This window comes from Passer domesticus, chromosome Z, assembly GCF_036417665.1.
Source record: "Passer domesticus isolate bPasDom1 chromosome Z, bPasDom1.hap1, whole genome shotgun sequence".
NCBI lineage: Eukaryota > Metazoa > Chordata > Aves > Passeriformes > Passeridae > Passer > Passer domesticus.
The window spans coordinates 6,558,081-6,585,845 of record NC_087512.1 but is presented as its reverse complement, the minus strand read 5'-3'; the positions used below and the strand labels follow the sequence as shown (position 1 = coordinate 6,585,845).

The 27,765-nt window shown below is 36.4% G+C and overlaps 1 long non-coding RNA gene across 1 annotated transcript; it reads left to right on the top strand.

Annotated features, from left to right (window-relative positions):
• The first annotated feature begins 172 nt into the window (after positions 1-172).
• LOC135291160 (uncharacterized) lies at positions 173-26,915 on the top strand. Its single transcript, XR_010354029.1, has 4 exons — positions 173-295; positions 560-673; positions 21,356-21,473; positions 25,929-26,915. It is a non-coding gene; the product is annotated as an uncharacterized LOC135291160 (long non-coding RNA).
• Positions 26,916-27,765: the final 850 nt, after the last annotated feature.

Sequence of the window (27,765 nt, the reverse complement as noted above, 5' to 3'; positions counted from 1 at the left end):
TAATGCATGTATACAGTGTCTGAAGTCATCTTGTGATGTGGGAGAAACAGTCTGCTCGAAATTAACAAGCCAGACATTTGAACCTCAGACTACCATCATTATCGAAGTATTGAATTTTGTGGGGCAGCTGTGACTTTTTCCTGACATAGCTAAGATCTACTAAATATGCTGAGTTTCTGAGAAAAGTTTTTGTTTCAATAAATCAGTCTTTTCTGACAGCAATGTCAACAGATGTTGAAAAATTTCCTCTTAGCTGCAATAATCATACAAGGGAGCATCTGACTGCAAAAAAATGGTGAGCAGAGAAGAGTATTTATTTGTAGACAGGTGAGACACATTAAGAGCAACTCATCAGGGACTTGAAATTTTTAAGCAAGAGACACTTTGGATGTGTCTCTTGCTTAAAGGTGTCTGTTAAGATCACCTAAGATCTTTCAGATCTTTGAAACAAGGGTAACATCGTGCAACTTTGTGTAGATGGATGATTGTCAGGAATCAATATCACACATATAAACACAGAGATTTTTCCTTGTGCCAGATCTAATTATTTTCTTTTCAGTTTTCACAGAATTGCAGAACTGAGGTTGCAAAAGACATCCAAGATGATCAAGCCCAACCTTTGACTCCACTTCTTATATCTGCAAAAGGTGAACGAGCAGTTCCTTCAAAGGAGGTAGTTTCTTAATTATTGTCTTAATTGTCAGACAATTCACTTAATTATTGCCCCCCCCCTCCCCCCCATAATTTCTTAATTCAGTGCTGCTATGGGTTTGATGGTGCATAAAAACCATCTCATTATGATGTTTAGTACTTTTTTCTGGGCTCAAATCTCAGTCTTCTGATAAAACTGTAAAACTTTAATTCAAGCAAGTGCTATTAAGGTCAATGTCCAGCAAGACTTTCCAAAATATCTTATAATGTTGAAATCAATAGACTGCAAGACAGATGGAGCTATGTCTCAGTAAGATCACAATCATGGCCTAAGCAAGATGTTCTCAAAGAGGCTACCTGTTAGCAGTGAGATGGTTAAAGTGGAGAGATAGCAAATAAAAAGCAAGATTTGTGCTCTATTGAATGATTCAGACATCCTTCCCTTGAAGTAGCTGCAGGGATCTGGCCTGTGGGACTTGAGGGGATTGTTAGGTCATTGCTAAAAGTGAGTGTGGTTGTCCAGCTCTGCCTGCCCCATCAAGTTTCATCTAAGAGGAAAGGAAGAGGAACTCCTAGATGCCTATACATAGGCAAGTGAGGATTTGTCTTCAAACACAAGTCCATATCTTTCATAAATATCAAATGTCTTTTGGATTTTCACGTGCAAGGGTAAGAAGGGCAGATTGTCAGCTAAATTATATCTGAACAGGAAAAGTTCATTCTGTGAATTCAGCAATGCTTCAGTTCAAAGAGGAAGAATTTAGTTTCAAAGAAACATAGAAGTATAAAATCATAGATGTGTTTAGGTTGGAAGGGACCTTAAAGGACATCAAGTTCTACCCGCCACTTCTGCTAGACCAGACTGGTCAAAGCCCCATGCAGCCTGGCCTTGAGAACTTCCAGAGATGGAACATCCAAAGCTTCCCTAGTCAACCTGTGGCAATTCTCACCATGCTTAGGGAAGAATTTCTTCATGATACCCAATCTAAACCTACTCTCTGTCAGGTTTTTTTTCATTCCCTCTTGTCCTCTCACTCCATGCTCTTGCAAAAAGATATTTTCTATCTTCCTTGTAGGCTCCCTTCAGATTCTGAAAGGCTGCAATTAGGTGACCCCAAAGCCTTTTCTTCTAGGCTGAACAAACGCATTGGTCTCTGCCTTTCCACATGGAAGAGTTTCTCCATCCTTCTAATCATTTTGGTGGCTTCCTCTGGACTTACTCCAGCAGGACAATATCCTTGTGGTCAGAAAGGTACAAATAAAGTGTTGCCATTTTCTTTCTGGCAATATCTTATTGGATTGGAAAACCACTAAAATTTCCCTGAAGGGCAGGGAAATTTCTCTTTTTTTTATCTCATAAAGAAGAAAAATTCTTAAAATTTGTGTCAAATTGGATGTTGTGGGGAGAAAAAAAACAAGCAACACTGGATTTTCTTTTAAAGGAAGTTTACATATAAGTTTTTGGTCTTGCTTTCAAATAGTTTTGTTCTTTTATTTTTTAGGGCAAGATTGGTCATTGATTGATGACAATGCATAAGTAAACAAAAAATAGGACTTGAATTTCTGTGAGTTCTCATGAGTAGCTGATAGAAACACCCAGTTACTTCCTAGCCTGAGTAACACAGAGCTCTGCTGAAGTTATCAAAGCTCTGCTGCAGAACAGCTTATAAATTATGTGGAATTAATATTGGACAATAAAGAAGGGGAACTACACAACCAGGTTTGCAGATGTCTGCTACAGAGACAGAAGAATCTAGGTTTAGGTGAGGCTGCAAAGATGATTGTTGAGAAACAAGTTTCATAATAATGGTGTGTAATGGACAGGTCATTGAGGTGTTCTGGTCATCAGGTGTACAGTGTGGAATCTGTGACATATAGAAATTACCATTTATTTACTTTTTTCCTATGGCTAATTCCCTATAAAACAAGTAAATGAAAAAAAAATAAAAAAGCCAGCTGGCAAGGCTGCAAAGCATTGAACATAAACATTAATGGCAGTGCTTTTTCACTTGCATATCACTTTTAATCTAAGGCTCTTAAAATGATCCACATTAATTAAACCTTATGATTCTTTATTGACATCCATAAGAAAAGGCAGATAATACTTCCTGATACTCTATGAATTAGAAAAACTTAAATCAATGACAGTAAGATTCTCAGATATTTTTAAAAAGGTGGGTTGGTTCAGATCGTATTCACTCAGAGCTTTGCATTAAAATTCTATTAAACAAAAGTATCTATGAATATCACCTTTTTTTTTTTTTTTTTTTTAAGTGACTGATTCCAGATTTACTGCTACTTAATTTCTGGGACTATTTTCCTTACCAGACAGTGAATGATAGAAAGGAAAAAATGAGCTGCCTGAAATCATGGAGGATTCTTAATTTTGAGCGCAAGCAGATTCAATTTTTTCTGTCTATAAGGTGGGGGAAAAAAAATCCAAAACATTAAAAATGAAGGACCTGTCCAGACTGTCTAACCAAACACTTTGGAGCACACTCACAAAGGTCTAGATTCATTGTTCTATAACACCTGACTGGCTATAATCATACTAAATATTCTGTGATGTTAAAAGCAGGAGCTTAATTTCTCCAGAGGTTAATTCAGCTTTCCTGTTATCTCAGTTAACTGGTGAAGTGACTTATCTCTCCTCATTGACTAGACAGGGAGCTGAAGGGAACTGTATTCTGACTAAAAAAACCTCAAATGCTTCACAAATTAGCAGGATTAATCCCAGTCTTGACTCTTTATCATATAATACTTCCTTCAGAATACTACCTTAAGGATTCAATTGTTTAATTGCAAACAATTTGAGTGATGGTCAAAATAGGAGTTTTCTTTTTATAAATTTAGTTTAATCGAGAAGAATTAATCTAGAAAGATGTCAGTAGCCTTGGAAACCCAAGATGTTATCCTTGTTCCTCTCCTTCCAGTAGGAAATTATATCAATTTTTGTAGAACCATGTTTTCTCCTAATTTGCTGATAGATACCCAGCTTTGAGAGAGTTCTGGGTCACCTCAAATCTTCAGCCCATGTCAAATTCTCTCTTCTTATTAATAAGGACATTGTTTTTTACTTTTGACTCCTTTACCTCTACATGCGGAGAGACATCATGCTTGACTATTATATGTAAATATGTATAAAGTGTTTTATCCTACATAGCAACTGATTAATATAAATTATGCTATTCATTGCTATATCTTCCAGATGAATGGAACAGTATCAAGAGTATTCTTCCCTGTAATAGGAACAATAATACGTTGTCAATACACAGATACTATAATAAGATGAAAAATAAGTTCAGTGACAGAAACAATAGATTTCATAAGAAACTATATGACAGGGAAGAGGCATTGCATTGTTTGGAACACCTGTGGTTAATTATCAGAGCTGAATACATTAAATTCGGTTTCCAACCTCATATATCTTCATAGACTATTTGGCGATATTAAGCGATAAAGGCTTAATAATCAAAAGTACTGAGTTAGCAAATGTTTTCTAATTTTAATAACTTCTTGTTGTAATTACCAAGTCTTGGAGTGAAATTATTTAATTAGAAAGTAATCAAGAAGTGTCTACTGTTAATTGAAGAAATTATAAAAGATCTACATTTTTAATATATTTCTTGGGTAATAAAATTAAAGTCTATGATAATTATTTTATAAACCATGCTGATAAGAAAAGTTTGATACCAAAATGAGATATTGTGTCTATTAATTCCCATAGCTACATTTGCCTTTGGCAGGTAAAACCCAAAGAAAAAGTACTTTGGACATATCCATTATCTGTCGTTTCACATCTTAGTGTACTGAAAGAATGTCCATTCATGCTCACTGCTCCTGTGAGAATAGCAATAATTATCATTATACCTATTTTCTCAACTAATAAATTGAGGTTAAATGCATTGCTATAAATCATAGCTATTTATAGCTTAGAATGAAAAGTTTCTATCTAATAACCTTTCCATAAATAACTGGATTTATAAGTAATGTTTTCAAAAGAAATTGAGATATTATATTTTTGTAAATATTTTAACTTTTCAGAGATTAAATAGATGCATTTCAAATCAAAACAAGAAAAGCAAAAATCAGTAGTTTAAAAATATTTAGCTAAACCTGAAAAAATTTTAATTTAGAAAAAGTCTGTAGAACATTTAGTAGGATTTATCATTCTTATTCTCAACCTTTTCATTATCCTCTGTCAGCCAAGTACTGAGAGTAAATAGTGCTTCCCAAAATCTTCCATGGCTATGCATTTCCATGCTGAGCCATGCTCAGCAAGTGGAGTGCCAAAAATGCTGAATGTGTCATAGGTATAAAACCTTTTTTTTCCTGACTGCTGCTATTTCTGTTAAACATTCCAAGACACTGATCATCCAATTTAAAACTTCTGTGGTGAACTGCTATTCCCTCTTGGTGTCTGTTAAAGTTAATTTGTCAATGCACAAGAAGCACTGGATAAAGATCTTCTAACACAGGTTTGTCAGAATAGACATGGTGTATGTAAGTTTCTGGAATTGTTATTGCTCCTAGGTCCATGGCTTGCATGAAAATCGTGTACTCTAATAAATAAATGCTATTGAAAATATGTTTTCCATGAAAGGGAAAAATTACCTGCTTGCAGGAAAAGTGACAGAGCTAAAACCACACACAGAAGTGCTTCCCAACCTGCAATAGAAACAATCTGAGAAAATAAATATATTCTAAAAATGACAAATGGGCTAATTCTAAGTATGCCATTATTGGTTTACACCTTTTTAGCAAGTTCTCTTGATAGAAAAACATATCTAGATAATAACAAACCAATATCACTGTTCTTTTGGTTTTTGGTCTTAATGCTGAAAAACTTTTCAGACAGTCAACAAATGATGTCATATGATACACATGGCAAATGGTCATTAGCAGGAGAAAAAGTGGCATCTTTATCTCTGTACAAAATTCAAATGGTGTTTTTGACTACAAAGACTGCACCATGTTGGAGTAGTGATTGACAAACTAGCAGATACTTCAGACCAGATTCACAAAGATGTACATTTTCATTCCTAGTTTATGCAGTCTGTTAATGCAATGGTAGCCGTAAAAAATACCCTCACATGCTAAGAAAAAAAAAAAAAACAAACCTACTAAATGCTGTAAACAACTGATTCAAGTGTGTATGAGGATTCTCTTGTCAATTCAATTGGCTGCTCTGCACCCACACCTTTTCTGAATTTGTGAAAGCCTTCACAACCCAACCAAGCCTAAAATGCAGAAAATACTTTACTTCTCCAGAAATTTATACATCAAAGTAAATGTAAATTATTTGACCATTAATTTAATTTCTGTTCTGCCTGAATCAGACACATCACCTTGACACAAGGTATATATTAGGGGTTAATGAATGGTTGGTGATAATGATCTCTAGGTGTTCTCCTGGACAACAGGTCCTGTGAGCTCTTCACAAACCCCAAAAGGTACATTTGGCCTTGAGCATTACAGCTTAAAACAAATGCAACTTGCAAACTTACTAGGTTACCTTTCATTCACCTGCCATCTAAATTCGTTCTTCAGAGACCCTCTGTCAGCAAAGTAGATATGAGTCAGTGTCTTCACTGTAAGAGGAAAAGAAAGAAAAACCTCACGTTATGTCATGTTTTATATGTAGAAGAGAAACAATAATTATATGTTACCTCTTTTGGTTACTTTGCAACAGAGAATTTTCTGGATGGCTTCCTTGACAGAATAAGAAAGTCTCTATTGCAAAAAAAAAAAAAAAAAAAAAAGGGGGGGAGGAAAGAAAGTGGGAATGGAGACACTGGGGAAGTTGTGCATCCTCTAGGATAACACAAAGGGAAGTATTACAAAGACTGTTCCCAACTGGGCATGGATTTATAAGTTACACAGAACACCCTTATCTACTGAAATGCAGAACTATATGCATGAGAAATTCCCAGCTGCTGACATTTTGTGAGCTTTTAATAGTACCATTGGTCAATATATCAGTATGCAGCATATCATATTGACTAGAGCTGATGTTTATAGTGGAAAGCTATTGACTTATGGGATGAAAAAGTGGATATAATTCAGCTTCAGGCATTATTGCCCACTGGAGGTTACTTTTTCATTTACAGGGACAATAATTTGCCCTGTAAACTGAAAACTCTTGGCTCACTATATATTTTACTATGCACTTTAATAAGAATTTTTTCTGCCCTAAATGTTCTTTACATAGAAGCTGGAACTTCAGCAGTAGTATATTCTCTGTTAACATAGCCAACACTGATAAAAAGCACCCCACAACTGAAAAAAAAAATAAATACCTAAACCAATGAAGCTTGAATGGCTCACTGAAATATCTTCTTTTAAGAAATGGTCAAGTACATGTTTACATATAAATGCCAAGAGATACCTCTTACATATCTATCATGCCCTGGGATGTTGTGAGCAGTCTTGAGGTTGACAGGAGACTTGGTTGTGCAGGGAGGTTGTGCAATCCTCATCCAAGATTTCTGTGGAAGCCCTAAGAAACCTGGTCTGACTCTCCTTTGAACAAGAATTCAGACAGGATGGCTGCTTGAGGTCCCTCCCAACATGAGTCCACCTATGACCACTCTGAAAGTTTTAAACAGGTTCTTCCTGCACTCATTGGAGAGGCACAGACTGTTACAGAAAATCAGATCCTACCAGCAAAAGACAAATGACTGTTAAAAAAGAGAAGAAATGCTCTCTGGAGACACTGTGGAGGGAGCCCAGAAGATTAGCCTGGGTTGGGTAATGGACACATGGCTAATAATGGTGATATGGGATGGCTTGATTTCACTTTGACTGTACAGACTGGCGGTTAGTTGAAGATGGCATGATTATTCCAAGATGTTTTATTTGCATGGGGCTCACTCATCCCTGATAAGAACTGATGGCTTAGAATGCTAACATAGCACATAATTTCACAGAATAAAAACTGCCATATGCATTGACTGATGAACTAATGGTCTGGATCCTACAGTTTTAGTAAAAGATCAGCTTGCTAACCACAAGACACACACACTTCAGCTGACAATACATCTTGATAAGCTAAAAAAATTTCAGAATTAGCTTGTCAATAGCAGAAATGAGTCAATAGCATAACAACTGCTATCCACATCTAATCATAGTAATGGCACAATAGACAATATTCATTATCCACCTGTCAAATCTTGGTGTGAAAAAAGGCAGTAATAGATCAAGGATAGTATAACAATAACAGTAACAATAATAGTAAAAACAAGAGCAGCAGCAAAACCAAAAAACATCATGTCCTAAAATTAGTGTCATAAATCAATGAGTGTTTTCTTGTGTCAATTCACATTAAGATACACTGTACAAGACATAATATACAAGAGTATCCTAACACAACATGACTTCCTAGTTTTATTTCAAGAATTATAATTTCAGACTTAATTTTTTTTCAACTGTTGAATAGTTACTTGGTGTAAAATAATTCACCTATGGATTTTCTCCAGGTTTCATGGTGAGATACTCGCATCCTAGGAGAAAAGGCAGCTCTTTCTTCCTGCCTTTTTTTGGTAGCATTCATCCCAACAGTGCTACTGTGTAACAGGACTAAATCACTTCAATCACAGTTTGACAGCTTAATGCTGACTTTATCTCATACAGAGGAAAGTCTTTATAACTAGAACAAAAGATGGAACTGTTTTGAGAGCTTAAGTGGAGTTCTGGTCTTGTTTGCTTTCTGTGAAAACTATTTCTTCTACTACCTGTTTGGCCCTTGATTATTAGTGACAGCATTACTGGTTCTGTTAACCACATAGGGGATTTTGGTCAGTATGGATGCCCTTTTGTTGAATGGACAATTTTTTATTTTTTTTTAACAGATGTTTCCCAAATAAAATTTTTCAGTGCATTGACTGAATTTTCATTGGCTGCAACAAGAACAAAAGTGCCATCAGTGCCATATGTGTACATCTGAATCTGGAGCTGAAACTTACAATTAATGCTCAGTCTAGTTGCCTAAACATCTAGGTGTGTAGCATCACTGGAGATGCTGTGGGGTTGGCAGATATGACACCATCTATAGGCAGGTAAAATCCTTCTATTCTTTTGAAATGGTAACCAAAAGGGACACTCAAGGGCATCTCAAATGACAGTAGATAATTATGTCTAGGCAATTTTACTTTATTCTTAGCATCTAATTTATGACAATCATTAAGAATATATCTATACTGAGAAATTAAGTGGGACCAGGAACATTTCTGGTCATTAGGGTCAAGCAGCAAAATATATTTGGGTCTGTGCTGGGGAATTCAGTAAGCCTCTAAAAAGGGTAAGTACACCTGGAGCAGTTACCAGGAGTGGGCAATCCTAACTCCTAAAGTATTTCCTGGTTTTGGCAATGTGTTAATTGTCATGAAATAAGACTGGACAAGAGACCATCCTAATATCTGTCTAATCTGGTCAGGTGAGAGTCCTTTTGAGCATTATATCCTTTTTCAACAATCACAGCTAAAGTGCATAAGAATCCAGCCATGTTTAGGCACTAACAGATAAATGTTCTGGATTTGGATAATATAAATGATAAAAATTCTCATCTGTTCACCTTCCCACACCTTGGTCCACCCAAGTACACCCAAAATAATTCCAGACCTTTGAAGCATCATATTTCTGGATATTTCAGGTTCTACCAGATTTATTTTTCTCTCTTTGGATGTAATTGTCATTCAATCCTAGAGTTGAGGTATTGCAGTAGGTTTCTATGGGTTTGGTTTTATTAATTCTTTTCTCTGTCTCTGTTTTTCTCTTTCTATTCAGACACAGAGAATAATAGAATTGCTACTGCCAAAACCCTCACTCCATTGGAGTGAAAACCATTCATTTGTCATCTCAATTTTAAGATTCCTGACTCCAAATGCAAGGATATTCCCCATGGACGTAATGGGACATTTAGCAATTCACTCATTTTCTTCACATGCTACTTATTTAGACACTCAGCAGTTGGCAGCTTTGATGTGAGTGGTAAAAATTATAAAGACATTACATATCATAAAAATATAAATGAAAGAAAACATGGCCCCTGTTTTATATCAGACTAAATTGGCTAGTGTCATACTCAGAATTTTTGCTTTATGAATTATAATTGTTAGAGGAGGTGTTCCCTAGTGAAATACTACCTGTCTCTTTCATACATAACAACAGCTTTTCACCTTTTCCTCCTTAAAGAAATTGCTGTGCAAAACTTAGGCACAAAAAAAGCAGATTTATAAACTCAGATAGAAAAGTGTATTACTTTGTTTGAGATAATTTACATAATTAAGGTGCCTGTCAAAAATGAAAATAAATAATATTATGTGGAGCAAGTGGTAAAACTCAGCTGAGCAAGTAAGGCTATGATTGCTCAAAAATATTCACATAGTAGAGGAAAGAGAAAAAAAAAATGTTTTCATGCTGCTCTTCTATCCTGGCCATTTGTTGAGCATTCTAAGAGCATCTAAGAACCTACATAGCTGCTTACTCAGTCCTACACCTTTGCTGGGACAGTGGAAAACACAGATAGAACAAGAGTGAGAAAATGAATTGTGAGCTAAAGATACTTTAATAAAGGAAGAAAAGAGAGGAATAAAACTCAAGCAGAACTGATGTAAAGGCGATCAATCATCACCGTCCATTATCTCTGAGAAACAGTGACCTTTGAAGACATTTCCCTCCATGCTTCAGCTTTGAATTGTGGAGCATGACATTAAATTCTTTTGGCCCATTCAAATCAACAGTCCTGCATGTTCCCCCTACATCTCCTTGCACACCTCTAGACTATCTCTTGTAGCACGGCAGAAAAGAAACAGAAAATGTTGAAGCTCTGCAAGCACTGTCCATCAATACACAAATTGTTAGTGGGTTATCAATACTGTTCTGATCACAAATTTGTAACACATCATCATATGGACTCCTATGATGAAAATCATAGTCCATTCCTGCCGCACTAGGCACACCATCATGAGTTCTGGTGTTTAAACTGTGATCTGTTTTCTCTGCAGAACACACATACAGTGAGAGAAAGCCTGGTAGGTATAGAGTGAATCTCTAGACATGTCTTGCATATTTCAAATAATATGCCACCTTAAACCAAGAATCATAGTGGGATCAAGATCTCCAATAAGGAGAGTAATAATTCTAATGCTCTTCCTCTTCCCTATGATGTTTTTTTCTATTAGCTTTCTTCTAATTTTTTTCTCCCTCATATCTTCTCATTGGACATTCAACAAAATGTTGGAATTCCATCCTTGTAGATATTTCTTGTAGATATTTCCTGGACAAGATGTTGAGAAACCTAATCTAAGTTGGTTTGGCTATGAACAGAAAGGTGGAGCAAGGTTCTTCCAGAGGTTTTTCCCAAAAGACACATATTTCTGCTCTGTGGTTCCACCTCTGACTAATGCCAGCAGTCCTGTACGCAGCTACCACAATGTCAGCCACATGATTTTGTACTATCAATAAATATCCTGACTGCCATCTTGTCTGTTTTGGTGTTCTCACTGCTATCTCAGTCCTGTGACTCTGATCTAGTGGCAGTTATTAGTGGGTAAACAGAGGGAACTAGTGAGAACTAGTGGGAAAACTGTGCTAAAACTCTCACAGGTGACTGACTTTTCTGGTGTAGGGAACAGTAGCAGTGAGACTGTCTTCAGATGTGGATTTTGGGAAGACATAACACATACTAAATTTGTCTCTGAGGATTTTACCTTCTGAGACTGCCACGAAAGGATCCAGTCAGGCAAGATAGAAAACTGTATCTTGAGTCTGCACAATGCTGGTGTATGTCAAGTTTACATGTGTGCCTAAGCATGCAGTTGAAACCTAAAGAAGAAAATCTGAAGGAAATTTTCATCATAGATTTTTTTATTATATAAATCTATAAGGTCTTTAGATTTACTGCAGTAGTAAGGTCAGAGCACCAGAAAGATGGTCTACTCACACTACTTCAATATCACAAATAAATTTAGGACTTTTTCCAGGCCTGAGTAATATCTTTCAAACACAATGACTTACAAAATCATGCTTTACAAGACAGCTTGTCTACTTTCCTTGTGTCTTTCCTTATGGTTTCAAAAATTATTTAACTTCAAATTTTAAAAGTTTAGTCAGAGATATACTGATCAAAATCAGTAGATGGGAGGGATATTCAGCTCAACTGTCTTTGCCATTCTGTAAATGCACACCAGACCTCTAGACTTTGAGTTAAGTAATGACTGACATGCACATTTTGAGAGATGACTAGTCCTATCAGTTCCAGGCATCTTGTCTAGTGGAAGATGAGCTTTCTATTCCCTTTTCACCTCCAAAATAATATTGATTTCTTATTTGAAAAAAGAAGAAACTACTCCACTTGAAAATTTTCAAGTATCTTGATTACACTTTTAAAAAATTAATTAATATTATATATGTTAAAATGTCATTTCATTGAAATATTTTTAATTTAAAACCATAAGTAATCCAAGCCTATGATGTTATTTTTACTCCTATAGGCCCTGGTTTTGGGTATTGTATGCTTGCATTCTTTCCCGGTCAGTCCCCAGCTTAAAGATATTCTTGGGATCACATGAATGCCAAGATGCACTGCTTCTTCTCACAAATAAAGGACACTTTGTGACTGGCCTTGTTCCCCTTTTCCAGTAAGGAATAATGGATTATAGAGCTATGACAATAGAATTCATTTAAATGGGTTTATCAACTGAAATAAATTGCATTGACCAGGGTGGTTCTAACTTTGTTACTTCATCAGTATTCAACACATGCAAAAGATTTTAAAAAAATCCTATGTAGATTGTTGTTTCTCATCGGACAGTGTAGAAGCAGAAACTTCCTTGTATTCATTGTTAAAGAACTTCTATATTTAGAACTGATTTTTTTTTTTTTTTATGAAGTTCCTTTACAAGAAGTTATAAGGCAAATATCAAGTTAAAAAAGATGGCTGGCAGACCTCAAGGAAAGATATAAATGTTACAAGTTCTTTTCCCTGGAAAGCAAGCAAACCATTCATACTAAAATTGCTTATGTCAGACTTCATGATAATCATAAATCAAACACAAATCTGTCATAAGATTTTGAAGACTCAGATGTTACAGTTGAATGTTCTCTTTTCTGCAAGTTTTTGTTTTAATGCAGTTTATAGAACTGGGTTTTTTTGAATTTGTTGATTTTTAACCTGTCCCATTTCATAATTCTTGGAATTGGGAAATATTATTCCTTTCACAGAGTTAGGTTGAATTGGTAAAATGTATGGCTGAAATATATTTAAACAGTTATGATTTTATATTTATTCTAGTTCCTTTCTTTAATTCTGCTTGAATTTCCCTTGACAACTAAAGTATATATGAATTATTGAAACATAGTAATTTTTCACCTTAATCTTTATCTCTTTTATTTTGTATATATTGTTTTCTTGCTAATGACTCTTGAACAATGGCCTCAAGAATATTAGCCTATTGATATCCAAAATAATTTTGCTATGTCTATAAATGTTCTTGACTGTTATTCCTTATTAGTGTTTCTTTTTCCTTACTGATCATTCTGTTACAATTTTTCATTCAGTGCAGCCTAGTTACATTTTATTCAAGTGTAATTTTTTCTTGTGGTAGAAATTCTCAGTAGTTTTCCTGTGTTGGAAAAAGAAAATATACAGACCTTCTTTATATTCATGCTCTGGATATGTTCCACCCAGCTGACTTTTCTGCCTAATTTACTTTTGTCCTTTACTACTCAAAACCTTAGTTACAGACCTGCTTTCATTCTTTTATTTAATTTGAATAGAATCAACTTAAAATCATTCTATCCAGGGTTAATTTCCATGCCTGGCTTATCTTCTTGACTTATCACTACCGAATCTTCCACTGGGATCAGAAGTCTTTTAATTCTGGCGTGTGGCAAACCTGTAGATAACAAGGACTGATATTCTATGGCAGTGAAATTATTCTGAAAAAAAGGTATGGTCAGCACAATTTTGATTTTCCATGGTATAAGAGAATAAGCTACTCTAACCAGGATTAGTATGGGAGAAGGCTAATTGGCCTTTCACCTTATTTTTGCTGTCATTCCTTCAGGGATTAGGTTAAACCTCAGTGTATGTTTCATCAGGGAATTACAAAGATTAGACTTCGTCTATCTGTCTATCATTCAGACACTTCCTCTAATGTTGACTAGATTTTTCTAAGTCTAACAACTCATCATGTAGTTCCTTTCAATCAAAAATAGGTATATAATTTATGATATCAAAGGCTGATCCTAGGTTAGTAGAATGAAAGGTGTGAGACCATCACATGATTCCAAAATCTTTATTAAGTTTCCTGATTTTCCACCTTTCACCCATGCCAAGTCTCACTTTATCTATGGGGTTTTTATATCTTTAAATTAAGAAGATGCTAATAAGGTGTCTACAAGTCTGACCTCAGACACATAAAGCCTTCTGGGTAGAACTGAGATTGCCTACTATAAAGTAATATAACCCAAAGTCATGACCTGGTCCTTTAAAATAAAGCTCCCCTCAATGACAAAATAGAACTGCTGTAGGAAAATGTCAGTTACTCAGCAAAATTTTAATGAGGCAGAGAGACCAACCCTCTTTCTTCAAGTTCCAGCAAGAAAGAAATCTTCACGAATATTGTAAAACTGACTATCATAGTTATATCTGAATGCTTAATTATTCAAAGGATTTCCTTTCAGCCTAAAGGCCATGACAAATTGCATTAACTAAGGATGGAATTCATCTCATACAACTGTAAATGTAAAAGACTACAGGATCTGCAACTGGAATATTAGCACTTTAAATTTAGTACAATAAATAGGTATTTTTAAGGAGCAGTTCCTAGGCCTTGCTTAGTTCTCTTTAGGATGAGCTGAGTTATGCACTAGAAATAACAGTTCTGGTTTTGAATTGAAGATGGACAAAAGGTAAGACCAATGTAGATAGCTATGTTTTCTCAGACAACACTTACCCATAACCCCCCTCTACAATCAGAAGAAAAGGGTGTTTTTTGTGGGTGTTTCATCTAACCAAAGATCCCTGTCTAGAAAAAGTGAACAGACATATGAAGGTGTTAGTTTTATCCACTGGGTATGGAGGAAAGTCTTTTTGCATAGCCATCTTAGATAAAACATCCAATTTCCATTTTATATTAAAATAAGTTAATTGGATTTGAAATTTTAACTGCACTTCAGATAAAGACATTACTTCCATGAAGAAATTCCAGTTTTATTTCTGTGATCTATGCTTGTACAGTACATTCTGCAAGAAAACAAAAAGTCTATTTCCTTATTTGAATGTGCTAGGTGATGAAAAACCTACTCTAGTTCTTTGCCAGTTGTTCTACTGTTTTTTATGATTTTTGTTAAAAATGGATATTCCTTTTCGGAATCTGTTTGGCAAGTTTCAATTACCAGTCACTGGATCTTTTCAAGTTTTTCCTTCTAAGACTGAGGAAACTTCTATTATCACATTTTTATTCTTTCAGGAGATATTTATAGACCATGTCTAGTTACGCCTTTATCTTCCTTTTGAAAAATTAAATAGAGAGTGCAGTACTCCATTGCACAGTGTTTTCAAACCTGTAATAATTCCAGTGGAACTTTTCTGAACACTTTCCAATCTTTTTTAGATATCTTTTCTCAGCTGCAGGTACAAAGACTGGACAGTTTTCCTATAATGATCATATCAATGCCAAGTACAAACTAACAAAAAGATTCCTTTCTCCCATCTGATATATTTTCATTTTATGTGTTTAAGGATCATATTGGTCCTCTGCAACATAATATCTCATTGGATCCCATATTCTGCTGATGAGCTATGACTGATTGTCATTTTGTCTTTCACATCTTTTACAAGATCACAGTTCTAAAGATAGAATTTTCCATCCAGTAAATGCAACTTTGATTTTCTAATCTTGGGGCAGAAATCTAATCTTGGGGCAGCTGACTGAGATCAGTAATTCTGTTCTATGGAATTTTCTGCTAGATAAGGATCTGAGCAAGGATTTTATTTCAAGAACTTGTTATACGAACTTGATTAAGTATTTTGCTTAACTTTACACCAGGAATTAGAACTAACCTTAATGCAGTCCTAAAATCATTCCTTCTGAACATCTAAACTATATTTTCGACTTTTACCATCAGGAGCCAGATATGATCATCTTGGAAACTCTGCCTCAATTCTGACCATGTTGGTCCTATTCCCTTATTTATTCTAATTCTTTCCTGTCTGAAATGTTCATATGACCTTCCTATTTATGACAACCTTTCAAAGCAGACTGCCCTTCATCAAAAAAATAGATTTTCCTACTCCTCATTCCCTTTCCTCTTGCATCCTTTCTTTGCATTACAATTTGTCCATCTAAAAAAAAGTCAATAAAAATATTTTTTAAAATGCCCACCTAATGAGTAATTTCCAGAAATGTTGCACTCTACAAATAAAAATCACCCTTACAGTGAGACTGGTCTGATTGTAAATTGGTTGGGGAATAAGCCCCACTACAGGACTGGGAAGAATTGTTCATGTGGTTTCAATATTACGGAGAACACCAAAGATTCTGTGTTACATACCCATGTAGAGTCTCACGATATCTCTCAAGCTTAATTTTTTTTTTAGATGATAATACATTCCCATTTCACAACTTGATTGCTGAGCTGAACCAATTAGGAGATTGTGACTAAGAACTCATTGTGATCCGAGACAGGAATTAACTCCAAGTACTGGCTTGTCTCGTACAGCTGCTTTAAAAGATTTACATCTTTCTGAAAAGGACATGTATGATTCTTCCTCCATTTTGAACAGAGAGCACTTAAAGGAGCTACTATGGTTTCCAGAGACGTGGATGCTAATTCACATCTTATTGGCAGCTACTTAATGTTATCAGGTGTACTAGGTGAATCTTAATAAAGGAATAATGAAGACAGCATGTTTCTTCTTGCTTTTATTATTGCTCCATTAAACTTTCAGTGCAACACATTTTTTTCTTAAGCCTCCTTGCAGCCCATGAACAAGTCACAGTCATGCAGAAGGAAGAATGTAAAAAAGATGTTTTCCTACCAATTCCTGGAAAAGTATTTTTTTTCTTGTCATACAGAAATCCCACTCCTTCTCTTAACTTGTTATGATTCTCAGAAAGTAATCATCTGGATGTGGATGCACCATTGCAGTCAAACATGGTGGGTGTATAATAGTTTTCCAAATATAAAATACTGCTAAGTTCATTCTAAAAGCAACACATGTTTTGCAAGTGTACCTGGATAACCACTGTAAGAGGAAAATGGGTTCTAAAATGGCTAGTTCTTCTAAAACAACTTTAAGCACTATGTATGCGCCTTCAGAAAGTGCAAATTGATTGGGAAAAAAAGGGTTTTGTAATCAGTCTTTTAAATAAGATGTTAAAGCAACATAATGTGGACCATTTGTTACCATTTGTTACTGTTAAGATGTTTCCATATCTATCTGACCTCTATACAACTATAGAAATATTTGGACTGGAAAAGACTTTCAATTGTCCAGCTGTCAACTCTGTAGTGCTGTGTCCATCAATAAACCATTGCACCACACCTACACATCTCTTAGGCATCTCCGGAGCTGGTGACTCCACCACTTCTGTGGACACCATTGCCTGACATCACTTTTGATGAAGAAATTTTTCCTAATTCAGTCTAACACTTCCCTGGTGTGATTTCAGCCCATTTTCCCCTTGTCCTGTCACTGATTACTCAGGAAGGGAGAACGATACACAAAATTTCACTATGTGACAACTGCAACCCATTCAAAAGTCATCACTCCTTGTTCTGTACACTTCTTCTAACCTCTTTACCTAGAGAAAACTGTCCTATAAGACCATTTCTGCATCTGCAGGTGCAGTTTACAGAATTCTTCATGCGCAGCTCCTTCAGGGCTGGCCAGGCTGCCAGATCTGGGCAGCTGTCAGGGCAGGATAGACAATGAGTGCTAATCAATAGCTCAAGAGAGGGATTCCAGTTGTTTTTTTGGAGAAGGAGTTGACAGCCAACTCTTGATTTTCCACAGGAGCCGGTGTCGGGACCCTGAACCCTGAAACTGCCAGACTGTGCTGAGTTTCAGCATCAAGCTGGAGGTAGAGGCAGGGAATTTCACCAGAAAAATTTCATGGGTACAGGCATTCCTCCTGTCTTTTTGGTCTGTAAATGCTTGGGTCCTGCCTGGTGACTCACCACACCCACTAGAAGGGGGCAAGGAAGTGGTACAAACATCTTTAAGGGACCTGGTAACATGATCCTGAGGGATTTCCCCAAAATAACTATCTTTGTGTTGCTGTGTAACAAGAAGGGCTGGAGCTGTGGAAAGGACATTTGGTGGCTCTAGAGAGGAAGAAGACATTGAGGGAATATGTTTCACAAAAGTCATAGATGTCTAGTATCCAGGTACCTGCATGATAGGCAGGAGGTGGAAGAGGCTGAAGAAGCTCCCGATGATATACTGGAGGTCAGAGTGCCTCCCCATAGCTTGGGTCACTGCCTTCATGGCCCACCCTCTGTGCTGGTGGTCAGAGATCAGGCAGATCATGTTTTGCCCTGATCTCTTCACTGTGCTGATTCTTGCCCCTTGCTCCTAAATGACCCTGAATTCTTACTCCAAGGACTTCTTTCTTACTCTTGGTGATTTGCTGTGAATATCTGTTTAGCTTCTAGTAGGTTAGGTCAGGAAGATGAGAGGTCTATATGAGAAGTTGTCCCTGCTGAACTGAATGTCTGTTCAACTGAGTGTTGCTGAATTTGGGGAACACAGATCTCATCGGAAGCCTGTATCGCATCCCAAAGCTTCTGCTTAGGCCCTGGCCTTATCTTTGTTTTCTGGCAATCCACAGACCCCAGTTGTTAATGTTTATTTCTTCCGTGATCTCTCAGAACCTTTTAGTAACCACTATGGAAGTTATTCACCTCCCTCAGCTTTAGTCATATGGTCTCCACATTTATCTGTTTATATGTTTATTTGTTTATCTATTGGTTTATTTTATAGATGATAAGAATAATAGTAATGTGACTAATTTATTTTTAGGAATGTATCTGGCTTGGATCACCCTATAGTGAGATCATTATAGTGGCCATAGGAATTCAGATCCAGTTAAAGGTAAATCTGGACCTACATGAGTGTCTGAGATACCGTCATGGATCTCTTTACTCATCTGAAGGAAGGAATAATACCATTGAACCAGTATTAAAATGTTATTTATGATTTCTACATAAAAGCAACAGGATTTTTCACCCCTAAGGTGATGACAGAATGTTTTTTTCTCCCCAGAGATTACACTTGATCATTCTGTTTATATGAAAGATGGGTGTCTGTGGACAAGTGATAAGAATAATATTTTGAAATGCTGTAAGAAATACTTACAGAAATTCCTATCTGGTAAATATAACATTTATGTTAGGTTATATATTACGTTTTTGGAAACTAAATAATACATTTGTTCTGACCCAGAGGATCACTTGTCACAGAATAGAAACCTCTGCTCTGAGCTTCAAAGACATCTTGACGTTTAATGAAGAGATTTTTTTTAGTGTTTTGACTGAATATCTTGTGTCAAATGACGCATCACTACTTTCCCCAGCAAAGCTCTCAGCGTGAATTTGGTGTTGTTACCAAAACTCTGCAGATTGCTGGTCTGCTTTTTGAGGCTCCTGTTTCTTGATATCAGGCTTGTGTTGCCCAGAGCTTGCCTTCCTGGATCCCATCTCTGGCACGCTGTGCAGCACAATTCAGCTGCATGGGCTCTCCAAATAATACAGCATCACTCACCCGCCGGCCTCCCACTGCGGCTCAGCTCTCATCGTCGGCTTCAAAAAGGCACACAGCATGACATGCATTTCTGAATGTGCACAGACTCCAGTGGTCAAGCTGAACAGTCAAAAGTCTGCGCCAGTTCTTTCCTGGCATTTAGATCTCATTTACTGCCAAACCCTGTAAAAGAAATAATCTCCCAATTGAAGACATTTTGTGGTGGAGTATGGTGATGGGGTGATTGTTGAAATAGCTTCATTTGTCTTTCAGAGACAGAGTTCTCCATTGTCAAAGTCATTGATTACCAGCTCAGCCAGTGGAGGAGGTGTTTTTCCCCACTCTGAGCTACAGGATATTAAGTTCCATAATTGTTTACAGTCAAATGCCTATGCAATACTTAATTGCCTTCTGTAAGCTGCTTGGCGATGGAGCAAGAGCAATGGTTTGATGAGTAGAGCTAGAGTCCAAAACACAGTGGAGCTTGCAGCAATAGGATCCCTGCTGATAAGAAACAAACACGTCTGCTTCTGTGTCATTGTTTTTTTGGCTGCATCAGGCAAGTTTTGGGAAAGTTATTGTCTCCTAGCAGGCGGTGTAATGGGCAGCCAAAATGTGCTAGTTCACCAGTCTTTCCTCTCCAAAACCAAGCTCAAATTTTGGCTCTAGTCACTCTTCAGAATTACTTTAGTACATCCACATTCATACTCATTTCAGTGTCACGGTGGCTGGCACAGGCAGGCGAAGTTTGCTTCAGGTTGCTGCAGACATACCCAAAAAGAGTCTCACAATAACTCAGTGCTGAAAGCTTGAGCAGAGGTGTTTTAGAGCAGTGTGTGTGTGAAGAGACAAGAAGTCAGACTAAAACAGTCTAACAGACAAGTTTTGGGTATAAGCCCTAACATGTATGCAAAGGTACAGTCCTGGCATAGCCAAGAGCTATAAACCAGGATTGAAGTTGTACTAGTTTTCCAATATGATTGTCAAAATAATCAACTTAGAAACAAAAGTCCTTTTTAATTATAAAAAAGCAAACAAATAAACAAAATATTTCCTTTTTTTTTTTAAATTGTATTATAGAACCGTGTTCAAAATTCCTTCAGGGATTGTTTTTGAAGATCAGGGGATTAAAATTGTTATCCAGATTCCTGAAACTGAACTTCTTTAAATGCTTTTTCATGCTTGTTTCTTTTGAGGAATCTTGTAATTTACAAAGAGATAAAGGAAGAAAAACAAATTAAAGAAAACTTATGTGAAAAATAAGTCTTAAGGTACTTTTTAATGGTAAGTCAATGCAGAGGTGTAGGTAATATGGTGATACTATTTCTAGAGTAAAAGATATTTAAAGATTTTTTTGTCTCTTGCTGGCATTTAGGTACATAATAGGAACTCATTTTTAAATGTACATATTCTTAGCTTTAAGTAATCAGGTAGTTTCATTATTTTTATAAATACATCATTATTTAGTTTCATCGCTTTAAGCATATTACTGGTTTCATTATGATGTTAACTAAATTCAAAGTAGTAAGGGATGTAAGTAAAGCAAGATGCTATGCCTTTTCAGGAACTAAATTTTACCATTCTCATGCTTATTTTACAAAAATCTAATCTTGGACCACTTGGGTAAATCAATAATTCAGTTAGTAGAAGTTAAAAATAAAAACTAAAAGATTGCTATAGATTTTTAGAAAATACTATTTTGCTTCATTTATTTTTGCAGAGGACATATTATTTAAGATTTTTTCAATTTATTTTCTGAAAATGAAAATAGAAAACATGGCCTTTGGTATAAATTTGATGTTATAAATTAAGTGTTTGACTTTGTTAGGTAATGGCAAAGAATTTTGGAGGACATAAAGATAGTGAAAAAATAAATTACTTTAAAATACCAACAGCCTTTTTGAGAGGTCTGGATTACAAAACAAAAATCTGATGCTTCTGGAACTCTGACAGGCTTGGTTATGTGACCACTTCCCTGGGAACCTGCTCCAGTGAGTGACTACCCTCTCAGTGAAGAAGCCAACAGTTTCCACACTGATGGAGAAGTTTGAACATCTGTTATTGTTCAATTGTAAGTGTTGTTCAATTGTAATTGTTTTTACTTTTGTCTTTTTTTTTTTTTGGAATTTTGAATTTCTAGTAGGGCAGGGAAAGTTATTTGAAAGCTCACAATAAAATTATTTTGACTTTTATTTTGGCTACTTTCATCCTTAATGATTCAATCTGTTATGTGGAACTTCTTCATTCTGGTGATTCTCTTTCTGAAGTAATGTCTCAGAATTGTTACATTTGCAAAAGACTGTTTTGGCAAAATAACACATTGCACATTCTACTTGTTGAAGAAGAAGATGATAGTGATAATTAAACAAACAAAATCCCACTTATTTTTTTACAGCTTCTGGGATTCTGAATAATAAAAAAAAAGGAAGCACTGAATTAAGTTCCGAAAAGCGGTGGGAATTACTTCAGGCAAAAATCAGTTGCCTGAATATGGATGCCTAATGCTCTAAATCTATTTTCCAGAAGTAGATGAATAGAAGTGGGACAATTTATGATATCTAATGCAAAAGATCAGTGTTTGGGCAATTGAATCACAGTCCTAAGATCTGTGTCTTTGAAGTGATTTAGGCACCAAATGCCTCTGTTGAAATCAAAGGGAACAAAGCACTTCGAGGGTTTTGAAGATTGGCTAAAAAGCCTACATTTAATAATGTTCACTGATACCTAAGTCATAATTTTTGAAGTTATATAAATAAAATTAAAATTGACAGGTTTTGCCATGTTAAAGACTAAATGTCCCTGTCTTCCTCCCAGTGAACAAAACCTGAATTATTCCATATACATTACATACATTTTTTTCCTCTTTTCATTTTTTAATTTGGGACGCCTCTTTTGTAGACTACAGAAATAGTGTGTGGGTTAATTTTTTATCTACTTAAACATTGTGAGCTGAAAGTCATTATTGTAGTGATTTATGGCAGCTACTCTATTGCCAACCTTAACACAATATTTTTCTTATTGCTTAATTGTTCTAGTAGGGCTTCAGCTATTAGTTTCTTAGTTCTGAAAATAGGAAACAGGAGTTTTCTATTACAGATGCTTGGCTAATTAGTTTGGAGGCTGTCTAATGGGGACTATTAAAAATGCAAATAAGGAGTGATCAAATAGTGCAAAGTTTTGTCCTGACAGAGTACACTAATAAGTTTCTGCCAAAATAAATACATAAAATGATGGAAGAGAATCAAGCTTTAGATGGCACCCTTAACTGTAAATGGGATAGCACAAAGATAACATGGATGAAAGCCAAATACCTCATGACATTTAAATTTGGATATAGCTATGAGAATATACCTTGGGGGAAAAAGGGGGGTGATGAATCCTGTGCTGACTTTAGAGTAAAAGATAAACAGTAAGTAGGTGTTTCTCTATCTATGATCTGATCTGATTCATAAAACTCCAATGGGCCATGAAAATCTCCTATTCTTTATCATTGCATCATATAAATATGTACATACAGGTAAGCAAAAGAACAAAAAAGGTGTTGTGAGGGAGCCATAATCAAACATTCACAATCTAACCCATTTTTTTAAGATGAAAACCATTATGAGAAGTTTGTATATGTTACCTCACATATTTTTTAGGATGTTATTTGAATTTAAAACAGTTTGAAAAAGCTGCTTTAAAGGATTAATAAAAGGAACTTCAACTTCCATGATGGAGAAAATATACATACCTTCAAATCTCAAGAAACCAGTACAAAGAAGAAGAAGTTATGGGGATAAAATCTTAATTGCAATTCAAAATAACAATTTGTATTGTAGCTTTATTCACCTTAGACATGGTAATAGACTGGTGGTGTGTGACCCACAATGGTATAACCAAATTAAAAAATGGGTTTGATAGTCCTTATACATTATGAATTGTCCAGAGAAAAAATGGGACATGTCAGATGTCCTGTGTGGAGATTACATGGCTATATGCTTCATGGTTCCTTTTACGTATGGTGAAAATGTTTTTAAGTAAGAAGCAAATCTCTGCAGAAAGACTCTAGAAATGGAAATTGCTCAACTGCTCTAGACTGCTCTGGAAGAAAAACTCAAGGGAACAGCTTGAGCTGCTAACAGATAGACAGAATGGATCTTTGCAATAATTTGGGACTATTTTTTTTCTTTGGCAAGTTTTATCTCACCTTTGGTGACAACTTCGTTGTCATCTTCTTGCTCTTATTCCATTACTGAGATGCCTTTGTATTGACCTATATGCTATGTTTAGGAAATAAATTTTGACATATTTCCCTTCTCTTCCTGCTCTGTTTCAGATAAATCCCAGTCTAATGTTTTGCTCCACAGTGGTCCTTTATTTGTTCCCTATTATTGTTCCCACTGATAGGGCAGTGTTATTGATTTTCTCTTCCCATTGCTACAGCGGGATTGTCATTTACATGGCTGTCATACGCTGAAACCTCAGGGCCAAATTCCTGCCCATTAGCAAGCTGCCTTGCCCTATTTAAAAGACACATTTGGTGTCCTGTCAGTCTTCCAAATAGGCCTCTTGCTGGCTGTAGCTCCTGTTGGAAGTGGCTCTCTCTCTCTGTGCTGATTAGAGTCTAGACTGAACATTTGCTAAGGAGGTCCAAGACAAACTTCTTTATGCACAGGGTAAGTCATGCATAAGATTGGATCCCAAAGGCAGCAGTACAATCAGCAATAGTTTATATACAAGCTAAACAAACACTCAGAGGGGAAAAGTCTTTACGGGATATAAACATGAGTAGATAACTAGGCTCATGACCTCCTTTCATTGTAAAATGTTACTCCTCAGCTGTGGTCATGAGCTAAGCGACTTTGCCTTCAAGACTTTTCCTTGAGCATTAGTCCCTCTGGATTATTTTGGTAATTTCTACTGAAACAAAAATGAACAGGATCTGGTGGATTTGAGAAGAAAGGCCTGTAATGAGCAATCTGTTCCCGCTGAAGATTTCAAACACTTTTCTGTTTCAAAAAAAGGCATATGGTGGCTTTAATAGGGGATATGACCTGCATTCACTTAACCATGTTCAGCAGACCATCATCTTTCCCTCAACTTTGCTTGTTAAAACACTAATACTCTGCTTACATTTCTTCATATACATACACAGATAGATAGATAGATAGATAGATAGATAGATAGATAGATAGATAGATAGTCATACGGAAATATGCTGAATAATTTGATGCTAAAGTAACTAACACGGTTACATGAGAAAAGAAACAATGCAGAAAAACCAGAAGAGAAACTCAAAGCCTCAGCGCCCACACATCCTATCTTATGGGCTACCCCAAGATGTGAAGCTTTTGCTTTCTCTGTTTTTAATCACAAGCCCCAGTGGGGAGCTGAGGAAACTTCTGTGAGAAAAGTTTCCTCTGCACAGCCACATCTTCGTGAAGTTTCAGTTTTGATGATTCATCATTTTCACACACACACAAAAACACATTGTGTTGAAAGATTTCTGACCAGCCCTAGTAATGAATCCATCTGCTGCAGTCAGCGAACACAATTACGAGACAAATCACCCATCTTGAACAGTAAAGCTGAGAATAGAACCCCCTCTCTTTTTTTTTTTTGCTTATAAAAAAAGAAAATAAAAGAGAGAAGGAGAAAGAAAAGGCACAAACTGTTATCCTTTGATCTTAAGGGGGTTTTTACTATCCTTTATTAGGAGATGACTTATTCTACTCTCCTAGGCATGGCCCAACTGCAAGAGAAAGAAGTGATCTTATACCCACACAGAGATGCACACAGAGGAAAAGAGAGAGAGAATCTGTGTATGTCCTTTGCTTACTCTGTGATCATTAAAAATCTGATAACACTTCTGTTCAAGAATGAAGGTTAGACCCCACCTGCTAGTCTTTCTACCCAGGTATCTGCTAAACACGGTCTTCGTTATTCTCTGTAGCGTGGCTAGGTAGCTGTTATATACCTGCTGTGCTCTGCACAAGGGATGGCTGCATATGAATAGGCAGAGAATTGCTCTTCCTTTGTGCCTGGTCTACCTTACAATGCATCAGTGTGAAAGCCCATTGCTTCTGAAAATGATAAGAAAGTAAAGAATGTTATTGAAAGATCAAACCAGAGGCCAGATTTTGCCTGAAGTCTAAACTGCTTTATGAGCAAAACACTGAGGTTCAGGTAATCGATGTTCAATGTCCATTTCTACCTCAGATTTCTTTCAGCCCACTGGGGACACCATTTAATTTAGCTGTTTGCTGTAAAACAAAGATTGTGCTCATTCAGCCTCTACCCTCCAGCCTCTCCCTGGTCTTCTTTACTTACACTGTAAGATCTTCTATTGGGGGAATTTAATGTGTTTGTACAGCACCTCACACGTGGGGACCCATCTCCCACCTGGGGCCTCTACACATCACAAAACCCACAGAAGCCTCCGTTTGGATACGAGAATTTAAACCTCAAAGTTGGCATTGTTTGCACCAGCTTAGATAGAGTTAACCCATTCTAATACCTTTCTCTTTTCCTCCCCAAAATGCAGGTATTCCTCTGTAACACATCTGACATTTGGGGACAGTGAAGAAACCAGGTAAAAAAAAAAAAAAAAAAGAAGAAAAAAAAGAAGAGAGAAATAATCACAGAGCAGATACCACCTGCCTGGACTTCTCCATGGGAATGAGTGATCTGACAATTATAGACTTCAGGTGCCGTGAGGAATCATCTTTCCAAACTGCTGCCAGGGGGGAAAAGACTAGTTCTGATGTGATATCTAGACAGTCTAAGAGTTATTTTTGTCCTTGAAGTCTAATAGTGGGTTATTGGTAATTACAGGAAAAAAAAATAACCTAGAAAAAGGGTGTGATGTCTTTTTTTACTTTTTCCTCATCTATTCAGTTCCACAGAAATCTTGTGGGGTTACTATTCCATAAAGAACCACTTTAAGGAGATTTTAGCCCTATTCTTATTTAAAATTTAAATATACCTATTCTGTGAGATACATTTTTTAGTTTTAAACCTAAGTGTTTAGATTATTTTTGTAATTTATGTTTAAACTGCAGCAAAAAGCTGGTACAACACTGTCCAGAGAAACAAAACCCATTTTGTACAACAGTGCTCTTGGACTGGGTGGAGAGATATTTGTATTGCCAGAGAAAGGGGAAACCAAAAAAATGAAAGTCAGGAGCAGATGGCAAAGGAAAAATATAATCAGAAAGGAAAGAAAATGGGGCTGAGGGTGTAGAAAGGAGTTTGTGAGTGAGGAGGAAGAAAAAGGAAATAAAAAAAATAGAGACAAGAGTGGGAGAAAAAGGATCTCAAGTTTCCTGTATGGACTTGGCATTCCTAAGAGAAAATTTTCAATATAATATTTCAAAATTTTATTTAACTTTATTTAGGGATGTGGCTGAGAGCAGCCTAGAGGGAGCCTTGTTTAAGAGCCCCAAAGGCTCCTACTGGCTATTCGATCTAACTGGAACAGGCAGCAGCAATCTGTGTCCATCACTGGGCAACAAGGAGCAGGAGGGCACTGCCAAATGATGAACAGGAAAAAAAAATATATATAAAGAAAACAAAAAACAAAACAAAACAAAACAAAAAATAAAAAAGGAAAAAAAACCACCCCACTACTTCCATCTCTCTTCAATCTCTTTATTAGGCTTTCAGAACAGATCACTAAATGTCACAAATATCCTATTATCATTGGTATCTCTGCAAGTGCTAGGACAGAGGCAGAGAAGGGTAGGCACAGGTCTGAGAGAGCAGATGTAGCCCTTCATGGTAGCACTTGTGGTAAAGTCTGCACCAACATCTTTGATTTTGATGAGAAAAACAAGCTCATTTGTCATTACATCAGACCCTTTGTACTGAACATTTCTAAGGAAGAGCAGGAAGTAATAGGACTCAGAAAAGGCATGTGGAGGAAGACTGGAGAGGATATACAGGTTATAGAAATTGAAAGCATTGGAGAGCCTGGATTTGAAACAGACAACAGAAAGCTTCATCAAGGAAACCTGGTCCCCAGCCTTTTCTGTTGCAGAGATGTTGTAGCTATTTGCTGAACTGCCTGGCATTTTTTTGAACTAGCTGAGAAACCAGTGGCATTCAGGGCAAATTACATCTAATTTTCTGTACAAATTGCTGAACTATTGGACCCAGAAAATGGGTTTATTAAAAATCAGAGGCATAGGCATGGGTCACATATTTGTGGCACCTGATAATCAGAAAGAGACTAAGCCCACTAATCTGGACAAATTGCATTTGATTTTTCATGCTGGAAAGCCAAGAAAAGCTCCTTCATCCTTACTTTCACTGTCCCGAAGTATCTGTGGCCCACAAGGGGGTGCTTGCCTATTCCAGCACTACTGATTTATTTGGGGACC